The following is an 11,199-nucleotide window of genomic DNA, read 5'->3' on the forward strand; positions in this document are numbered from 1 at the left end:
CCAAAAGACTTGACCCCAAAATTGCTAGAACTCGTATAGCAATTCAGCAAAGTGGCAGGATATAAAATTAATGCACTGAAATCAGTTGCATTTTTATACACTAACAATAAGACAGAAGAAAGAGAAATTAAGGAGTAGACCCCATTTATAATTGCACCCCAAACCATAAGATACCTAGGAATAATCTTAACCAAAGAGCAAAATATCTGTACTCAGGAAACTATAGAACACCCTGAAAGAAGTTGAGGAAGACACAAAGAAATAGAAAAACATTCTATGCTCATGGATCGGAAGAACAAATATTGTTAAAATGTCTGTGCTACTAGAACAATCTATACATTCAATGCAATACCTATCAAAATACCTTCTACTTATTTCACAGAGTTGGAACAAATAAACCTAAAATTTGTATGGAACCACAAAAGACCCCAAATAGCCAGAGGAATGTTGAAAAAGAAAATCCCAACTGGCAGCATCACAATTCTGGACTTCAACCTCTATTACCAAGCTTTCATCATGAAGACAGTATGGTACTGGCACCAAAACAGACACATAGATCAATGAAACAGAATAGAAAACCCAGAAATGGACCCTTAACTCTATGGTCAACTAATCTTTGACAAAGCAAGAAAGAATATGCAATAGAAAAGACAGTCTCTAAAAAAGAAAAGAAAAGAAAAGAAAAAAGTCTCTTCAACAAATGGTGTTGAGAAAATTGGACAGTCATATGCAGAAGAATGAAACTGGACCATTTTCTCATACCATACACAAAAATAGACTCAATATGAAAGGATGAAAGACCTAAATGTGAAACAGGAATCCATCAAAATCCTAGAGGAGAACACAGGCAGCAACCTCTTTCTTTCTCTTTCTTTCTTTCTTTCTTTCTTTCTTTCTTTCTTTCTTTCTTTCTTTCTTTCTCTTCTCTTTCTTTCTTTCTTTTTTTTTAAAGATTTTGTTTATTTATTCATGAGAGACAGAGAGAGGCAGAGAAACGGGCAGAGGGAGAAGCAGGCTCCATGCAGAAAGCCCGATGTGGAACTCGATCCCAGGACTCCAGGATCACACCCTGAGTCGAAGGCAGACTCTGCTCAACCACTGAGCCACCCAGGCGTCCCTGAGATATATATTTAAGAAAGACCACTTGGAGGAGAAAGTCTACATTCCTTAGCAAAACAGTTTTGAATGAATTCATTTTGCAGATTTATATTGAAAGTCTACTATGTACTGGGCACTGATCACATTCTGGATACGAGATAATTAGGATGTTAAGCTTGCCTTCCAGGTGTTTGTATCTCATTTTACAACTTTATACGTGTAATTTACAGAGCCTTTGCCACCTACATTATTTCATCTAATTCTTCAACAGGGATTTAGTCCTTCATCTGAGATACAGAGAACCAACTCTTATTCAGAGGTTCCTCTTATGTGTTCTTACCAGTAATAGATTTCCTTGAAATAACTTAGTTGGTGGGGAGCCTGATTCTCAAAGTGGAACCCTTCCATCACTAATGAGGTCAGCCTCTCTTGTCCCTGTACAGCATTTTAGAAAAGATTTTACTGTAGCCTGGGTGAATTCTTTTTAGGTGTTCCCAAGTGTTTTATGTGTCCTGACTGTCATCAGAAAACCTTTTTCTTGGAGCCACAGTGGGTCATCGTAAGCAACGAATGCCACTGTAATGAGGCTTGTGTCCTGTTGGTCCATTGTTGATGGCTTCTTGATGGGGTCAGTGCCATCTTGTGTCTTAATTTAAGAGGAAATGGTTGAGGTCAAGGCACTTGGGACACCTAGATCGTAAGCTAAGCTCAGATATTTCTGACACACATTCTTTATTTCCAATGCATGGGTTGCATATACTATTTAAGATTCCCTGTGTACATATTTATGATATAATTTCACACTTGAGGTTCTTGACTTGAAAACAAACATATCGTGGGGACTAGTTCTCACTTGTTGAATTTCTGAAAGCTGGATATACAGGGATAATGGTTTTAGCACTTACCACTTTTCCAAATCTTTGGTCTCACTTCTCCATTAGAGCTCTAGCTCCACTAGAGCTTCCTGGGATCTCCTCCCATAAGGATGGCTTCACCCAGATTCTTGTCTCAGGACTGCTTCTCTCACTCAACACTCTCCTGGGACCCGACACAGCAGGTATCCAGAAAGCCTTTAAACAATGCCTCTGGAAGCTGAAGTATATAGAGAAAGACCGACATGGAAGCTTAGGATTTCATTTCTTGTTTGGGTTTTGACTTACTTTTTAAAAGGAGGACTAGAGAGTATATTTGTCTTGGTTCATACCGGATTTTACCTAAATGGACTGCATTACATTTTATGCACACCACAAATATTCTGGTTTCTTTTACATACCAGGTACTGAAACTTCTTCTCCTCTGGAACTTTATTCCTGGGGCCTTTAGGAAGCATACCAAAGGGACTTCTGCTGGGGCCTCCCCTACCCCAACACCTGGTCTAGGCCCCCCGTCCAGAAGGTTGCACGAGGAGGCAGAGCTGTCCTATCACTGGATTCTTCACTAATGAAATGACCAGGCAGAAACAAATGCCTCCTCACGCCCATCACTGCTCCAAACTAGCAGATTTGCTTGGCTGGGTGCTGGGGACATCTGATGGTCCCCAAGAGACTGACCAATGACAGTCACCCAGTGAATCAAATCTATTGTAAATCTCACAAAAGATGCAGGATTTCAGAAGGCTAATAAAGGTGATGTTGGAAAACTTCTTGAAACTCCCAAAGGTGCTACATGAGGATTTGGAAGACAACAGCAAAGAGGAAATCCACATGGATGATGGTCCAAGTGGCACTCCTTTAGGAGAATGATATGAAAACAATGAAGAGAGTTATTTAGAACATCAATGAAACTTCATGTAATTTCCACGAGTGTCCAGAAATTATATTCCAGAAACTAATAACCCTCCTGTTTGGGCTATGAAAGTGGATGTTTGTTGGACCATGGAATGGTTTTTGTTGAAAAGTTACCAAAAAAAAAATCTATTCCTGATCTGTTCTAGCCTTTGTTCTAAAAATGAGGTCATAGTCTGCAATAACCTAACTTATTAAGTCAAATTACTCAAAAATTATTTTTATTTTAGAGTAATTATAGATTCATATGAAGTTGCAGAAAATGTACAAGAGGTCCATGTACCCTTCTGTAGTTTCCCAAGTTTTTATCTTTTTTTCTTTTAAAGATTTTATTTATTTATCCATGAGAAACATAGAGAGAGAGGCAGAAGCAGGTTCCCTGTGGGGAGCCCGATGTGGGACTCGATCCCAGGACCCCAGGTTCACGACCTGAGCCAAAGGCAGATGCTCAACCACTGAGCCACCCAGGTGTCCCTCCCAAGTTTTATCTTGCATAAATAACTATGCAACAATATCAAAACTGGGGAGATACTATTATTACAATCCAGGGTTCATTCAAATTCACCAGATATGTACATTCATTTGTGTGTAGCTTTGGAATTTTATCAGGTGTAGATTCTTAGCTGCAAAGATACAAGCCTATTCAATTACCACCAGCATCCGTCCAGCTAACCCTTCATAGCCACACCCACTTCCCCCTATTCCCAAGCCTTGGCAGCCACTAATAATTTTGTAATTTCAAGAATGTTATATACACAGAGTTGTATAGTGTATCACCTTTAGCAATTGGCTCTTTTTCACCCAGAATAATTTCCCTGAGGTCACCAGTGGGTTGAATAGTTTCTCCACAACAGATAGTTCTTAGTCCTAACCCTTGGAGCCTACCAATGTGACCTTAGGTGGAAATGGAGTCTTTGCAGATGAAATTAATTTAAGGATCTTGTAATGAAATTATGCTAGATATATGCTGGGCCCTCAGTCCTACGATTGGGGTCCTTACAAGAGAAAAGGAGAGAGGTGAGACAAGGAAACACACAGAGGGAAGGCCACGTGGAGGCAGAGGCAGAGATTGGCCTGATTCAGCCACAGGACCAAATGCTAAGAATCACTGGCAGCCCCCAGGAGCTGGGACACAGATCTGGAACAGATGCCCCCTCAGAGCCTCCGGTAGGAACTAACCCTGCCCAACCTTTTGTTGGGTTTCTGGCCTCCCGAGCTACAAGGATAAAATCCCCCCCTTTTGTTTTTTTTGAAAATTTTGTTTATTTATTCATGAGAAACACACACAGAGAGGCAGAGACATAGGCAGAAGGAGAAGCAGGCTCCCTGCAGGGAGCCCGATGTGGGACTCAATCCTGGGCCTTCAGGATCATGTCCTGAGCCGAAGGCAGATGCCCAACCGCTGAGCCACCCAGGCGTCCCCAAATTCTTCTTTTTAAAGCCACTAAATTCATGCTAATTGGTTACAGCAGTCCTAGGGAATTGATGGAAACCCCACCCAAGCTGTTGTGAGGGTCCCTTTCATTGCTGAGTGGGGTCCATGGTGCAAAGGGCACAGTGGCTTGTTTCATCGTTTGTCTGGTTATTTCCAGTCTGGGGCCATTTCTGAAGACAGCTGCTGTGAACAGAAATAGATTTATTTTTAAAAATACATTTTGCTTTCATTTTTCAAGATAAAGCCCCAATACAATTTCTTCCCCTCCACTATTTACTCTGAAACTTGGGCCTCCCTTTTAAGTCGATTTACCATTAACAGCCTTTTTAAAAATAATTATTATTATTTTTTCTGGTGCTAGTTCTCCTTGCCTAGCTAGGGCCTGCTCTCTGTAGCTCGTCTGGCTCTAAGTATTGCAGCCTGGTGGACCCAGATTTTTGGATGGGGGCGCAAGCTAAACTGGCCAGAATTAATGCAAAGTGAAAGCCTGCTTTCAACGGGCAGAGTTTAGAAATTCAGTGTGAGGACTCTCGCCCTGGCCCTGTCTTCTTACATCTGGGGATTACTGATCAGTCCAGCTGACATGGCATATGGAGGGCCACACAGGGTACACTTGCCGCTTGACACGCATGAGGAGTTTGGAAGAATGTTCCGGCAGCCTTGGGAAGGAAGGCTATTGAATAGAGCGACTTCAGCGGGTTGGCTGAGGTTATATTTCCTTTCTCTTTCTTTGCCAGGAGAGGCTGCAGGGCCTTGATTCAGTTTCTCCCCTGCTCCTTGTCTCCTTCAAATATTTTTTGAGCACTTTCTCTGTGCCAGCACTGGGGTAACAGCAGTAAATGAGGCAGACACGCTCTTCACTCTTAAAGCTCCTGTTGTAGTGGGAAAGAAGCATTAAAAAAAAAAAAAAAAAGACCCAGGCACAGAACTAGAACCAGCTTTATAATTTAGGGGACCCCTTATTCAAACACTGCTGAAAATTTCACGATGGGGGCAGCAGAGCATTAGACCATATGTGGGACTCTGTGAGTACAGTTGCAGCTGGCCTTGAGCACAATTATAGCATGTAGGATATTTGGTGATGTCACAGCTGGGGATGGGCAGGGGCGTGGGGTATTGGCCCCCAGTGAATGGAGGTCAGGGATGCTGCTAAACATCCTGCAATGCACAGGACAGACTTACAACAATGATTCGTCTGACCCCAAATTTCAGTTGTATCAACATTGAGATATCCTGCTTCAGTCAATGACAGTTTGATTTTTATTTTAATTTTTTAAAAGATTTTATTTATGAGAGCACAAGCAGTGTGGAGAGGGAGAAGCAGACTCTCCACTGAACAGGGAGCCCAGTGTGGGCCTCAATCCCAGGACCCCGGGATCATGACCTGAGCCGAAGGCAGACCCTTAACCGATTGAGCCATCCAGGTGCCCCTCGATGACAGTTTTAATAGGTGCCAGAAAAAAAAAAAAAAACTCAGAGGATTTTATGAAAGCATACAGCCAGGAGACCTCCCTTAGTCTGGGGAAGGCTTCTTGGAGGAAGGCCCTTTAAATTGAGACACAAAGAATGGGTATGAATGAGCCAAGCAGGAGGGGAGATGTCAGCTGGTGAGGTCTGGGGGAGGGGGAGCCCTATGTGGGAGGTGAATTTTTAGCATCCTTTTCATCCCTACGGTGGTTCAAAACCAAGCAAGGAAGAGACATAGGATTTAGGTGGACAAAAGTGACACTTCCACCTTTATAACTAAAAAAGCTACTTGGGGACTGTGTGCAGGTGTGACCACACTTGCTAATATTCTGTCCTGGCCACGCACTCACTGTGCCAGCCGGGGGCCTCACCCTGAGGGACAAAGCTGCTCTGCTCTGCACCACAGCCCCCACCAATCTCCAAAAGAGGAGCTTGCCCAGTATATGCCCAGTACTTCCCCCCCAACCCCTTGCAACTCACTGGCTGGGTCAGTCGTCCCCCGACCCAGGGCGTGAGAGGGTAAGTGAGGATCAAGGGAAGACAGACTTCTGCTCCAGGGCAGTGTTCCCCACCGTGGATGCTGAGTAAAATAACCTGGAGACCTTTGAAAAGCCCTGTTGCCAGGGCAGCATTCTAGCTCAATGAAGCCAGAATTTAAGGGGTCGGGCACTGATTTCTTTTTTTTTAAGTTCTCCCGCCCAGGGTTGTCAGAAAACCCACAGGATGCCCAGTCAATTTTCAGATAAAAAAACCCATACATTTTTTTAGTTCAAATATATCCCAAAGATTGCGTGGGACATGCTTATAATACAAATGGGTGTGTTGTTCATCTGAAATGCAAAGTTAACTAGGCATCTCGTTTTTTGATTTGCTCAATCTGGCAACCCTGTGATTCCAGAAGATTTCCACCTGCAGGCAAGTTTGAGCCCCATTGAACCAAGGATGCAGGAAGCGTAGGAAATGGTTGTCCTCCCACATTTTTCTTCCTTTGGTTGTCTTTATCCATTAAGCATTAACTATTAAGCCTGCGGATAACCAGTGTTGGGCTGTCCCCGTGGGGGGAGAGCAGTCCCTCTGGCCCAACTTGGGCCTGCCTTCCTGGACCCCAATATCAGCTAGTGTTCCTCGATGATCCTCCTGGACTGATTGGCTCAGCAGTGGGCTGGGAAAAGCCTGGTCTTTAAAACCACACAAAGCCTACTCAGTACTCTTCACCAAAAATGAATCCCCTATTTATTTTCCTACCTCAAATGATGCCCAGCCTTGTTATCCAATGTGGCTCATTAAGGGTTCAGTAATGAGATTATATATACTTCTCAGAATAAAAGCCAATAGTGTGTTCCCCCGCATTTGAATATAAAGTCTTTATTATATTCCCTGAGATGAATTAATGTCCAAAGATTCCTTGTAACTGAAAGTGCAAATAAATGGAAGTCCAAAGGAACTAAAAGCTGAGCTCCAATCCACTTGCCTTGTAAGTTATAAGATCAAAGCAATTAGGCTCCAAATTCATTTTCCCTAGTTCCTTACTCAGCTTAGTCTGAGCCATGAAGGGTCTCATTACTATGACAGGTAGAGCTGGGAGTCCTTCAGGAACAGTGGTCTGGGCTGCTTCCTCCTGAACAGGTGTAGTTCCTACAGGATCTCAGAGGTTGAATCAGTCTCCCGGGGCCCCTGCTTCCAGGGCTGAGAGAAAGTGAAACCAGCATATGGCAGCACCAGCCCCATGCCCACAACATTTTCCGAGGAAGCAATTCCCGCTCCGAGCAGCCCTTCAAGCAAAATGATTATGTCACAACCTTCCTCTTAATATCGCCCAGGCCCACATTATTATTGCTAAGGACAAGACCAGACAATACCAACTTCCTCAGGATGCAACACAGCCAGGCTGAATTTCCACATGCCCACGGCTAGTAAACATAAATCCAGTTGGAAAAAGAATCAGAAAGCTTGTTCTGTAAAGGGCCAGAAAGTAAATATTTTTGGCTTTGCCAAACATATGGTCTCCCTTGCAACTACTCAACTTGGCCACTGTAGCGTGAAAGCAGCTACAGACGGTATTCAGCTAAAGGGTGTGACTGTGTGGCAATAAAACTTTATTTACAAAACCAGGTGGTGGGCTGTGATTGGCCAATCCTTTAATTGGGAGCAATCTCCCACCAAAAAGTTACTCTTGGTTCTAGCCATTTACCCTACCTGGGGTGAAAACCATGGACTCATGGGACTCTCTTCCTCTTAGAGTAGCACTTAAATTGTTTCTATCTTTTTTGCCAAGCTTTAAAATAGGATCTTATTTGAGCTTTTTTCCTTCCCACATAGGATAATCATCTACAGCAAATAATGATCCAATTCAGGTCACTGTGTCCAGCACAGATCTGAGTGTCTTATACTTATTTACTTATTTGATCTTCATGAGAACTCATTAGGCAGATTCTGTTAATATTCCAGTTTTACAGGGAAGGAAACTACTGTACAGCAATTAGATAACTGGATCCGAGTCTACACAACTGAGGGAGTAGTGGTAAAGACAGGATTTGAATCCAGGCAGCCTGAGCTGGTCCAAAGCCTAAGTTTGCTTCCCCTGAGAGCCTGTGTTTCCAAGGCCTTTATGAAAAGCAGGCATGGGTTTTTGGTGAGAACCTATGTCAAGGACTGGCCCTTGGGGCACCTGGGTGGCTCAGTGGTTGAGCATTTGCCTGTGGCTCAGGTCATGATCCCAGGGTCCTGGGATTGAGTTCTGCATTGGGCTCCCCGCAGGGAGCCTGCTTCTCCCTAGGCCTGTCTCTGCTTCTCTCTGTGTCTCTCATGAATAAATAAATAAAATCTTAAAAAAAAAATAAAAAGGGCCTGGCCTTTATGTCCTCAGGAGGACGTTCTGGCCTCCTTTTTTTTTCTGTGGGAGTGAGCTACACTTGGCTAACAAGGGTTCTTAATTTGGGAGGAGGGCATGCCCTAGTGCCTTTGGCTGATTAGGGCTGCCCATGAATCCATTCTCAGAATATCTAACTGGTTTCCTTTGTAAGCCTCTGTATGACTTACAGGGAAACACAGTTACCTTTTTATAGAGACAAATTTGTGAGGTAGGGATATTTGTGCTCATTGTGGTTTTCATGTTATTGATGACTTGGATAGCAATCTGATGGCAAGGTCAACCGCCCCAACTCTGAGCAGAAGCAGTATTTTGAAATGCTTGCAACAACTCTGATGCATCATAAAAATACCTATGATTTCTGCTGGTGACCAAGTCCTAGGTACTGTTAATCTGCTAGTACTGAAACATAGTATGTTGGTTAAAGGTTAGTGAGAATAAAGTTGTTGTTGTTTTTTTTTTCCTGATCCAAGTTCAGAGACACCTTAGGTGTTTCTAGAAGTCTATGGACCTAGCTTAAGAACATCTGCAGTCAGATTTCTCCTGCTAGTCTTATCCCATAGGAAAGGCTCATTTGGATTTATTTATTTATTTATTTATTTATTTATTTATTTATTTATAGATTTTATTTATTTATTCATGAGAGACAGAGAGAGAGAGAGAGAGAGAGAGAGAGTCAGAGACATAGGCAGAGGGAGAAGAAGGCTATCTGCAGGGAGCCCAATGAGGGACTTGATCCCAGGACCTTGGGATCATGACCTGAGCCAAAACTAGATGCTCAACCTCTGAGCCACCCAGTGTCCCTACTGTATCTTTTTATAATTTTTAATTTTTATTTATTTTTAATTAAATATCTTGTTTATTCATGAGAGACACAGAGACATAGGCAGAAGGAGAAGCAGGCTCCCCATGGGGAGCCCGATGCGGGACTCGATCCCAGGACCCCGGGATCACTCCCTGAGCTAAAGGCAGATGCTCAACCGCTGAGCCACCCAGGTGCCCTGTATCTTTTTTTTTTAAATAAAAGATTGTATTTATTTGACAGAGAGAGAGCACAAGCAGAGGGAATAGCAGGGGGAGAAGGAGAAGCAGGCTCCCACTGAGCAGGGACAGGGACATTTAACAGGCTGAGCCACCCAGGTGTCCCCATTATTGTATCTTAAAAATAATGATTCTAACTATTATTGGATATTAACTGGATATTAATTGGATGTGAACATCAATAGATATCCTGTAAATATTCATATTTCTAATTGTCTCCTAAATATTAGCATTAAAAATTGAATGAAGATTTAAATAATGTTCACATATTCTAGTTGATTGATATATGTTTTATGTATCTTTTAATCTATAGACTTTGTGCTCCACCTTTCCCTTCTCCCTGGCAGTGTGTTGGTTGAACACACTGCGAGGTGTGTCCTGTAGGGTTTCCAGCAGTCCGGGTTTTGCTGATTGCAGCCCTGCACTATAGTTTAAAATGTTCTTCTATCTTCTGTGTTTCCTGTAAATTGGTAGTTAGATCTAGTGGCTGAATCAGATTTAGGACTAATTTCTTTAGACAAAACATCTTCATAGGTGGTGGTACGTTCCTCCAGCAGGAGGTTCATAATGTCTGAGTGCCTCTCTGTGATGTTAGCTGCCCTTCATGGTCTACAAGAATATGTTCACCTGGAGTTGCAAAAACTTGAGTGACCCATATTAGTTTTCATTTTCCCACTATTTCTGCTCTGATGTTAGGAACAAAGCTCATAGGTTTTGGACTATCTCCGTTCCTCCTCAATTCCCTGATCAGATCTGACTTTGTGCAGAACCCAAATTTTATGACTATTTTCGAGGGAAGTATTAAAAACAGTAATTCCCTCAAAAATAGTCATAAAATTGGGGGCAGCCAATTAAGCAGAACCAATGTGGGCCTGGCAGCAATTATTTAAAGCCAGACTCTCTGTAATGTGGTTGAAAAGTCTAGCCTGCAGACTGGGCTGGAAGCCACAATAAAATCAGCAACAATTGTTATCAAAACTCAGTCTCTTAGTAGGTGAGGCTTTACTAGAACCGGAAGGTGATCGCTTCCAACCTAATCACAGCCTGGACCCAGACCTGATGAGTACCAATAATCAATCATTTGTCCTCCATAATCAAATGTCAAGGTATGCCCTAGTCAGTGCCCAATTCACCATGAAGCTAATGAAGCTTAAGCATTGAATCCTTTTTCAAGGCCCTGGATGGGATCCTACTAATTTTGTAGTTAGAATTTTGTAATTTTTTTTTCTTAACGAGGATCCCCAGATTATATGAGAATTGGGCTCCTCAGGCCTGGATCCACCTTTCAGCTCACTTTCTCTAGTGCCTCAATCCCAGCCATGCTTCGACCCTGGGGCCCTACAAATCCATGATCCTACAGCCTTCTCGCTGTACCCCGACCCATAATTTCACTTCCCTCTAACCCATTTTAGATTCTATCACTATCACCACTTTCTGCCATACTCCACACCCTTGCTCCTCCTGCTGTGTTATATGTGCTGTTGGCAAAATCCCAGAGCTAACTA

The sequence above is a fragment of the Canis aureus genome, chromosome 26 (genome assembly GCF_053574225.1).
Source record: "Canis aureus isolate CA01 chromosome 26, VMU_Caureus_v.1.0, whole genome shotgun sequence".
In the NCBI taxonomy this organism is placed as follows: domain Eukaryota; kingdom Metazoa; phylum Chordata; class Mammalia; order Carnivora; family Canidae; genus Canis; species Canis aureus.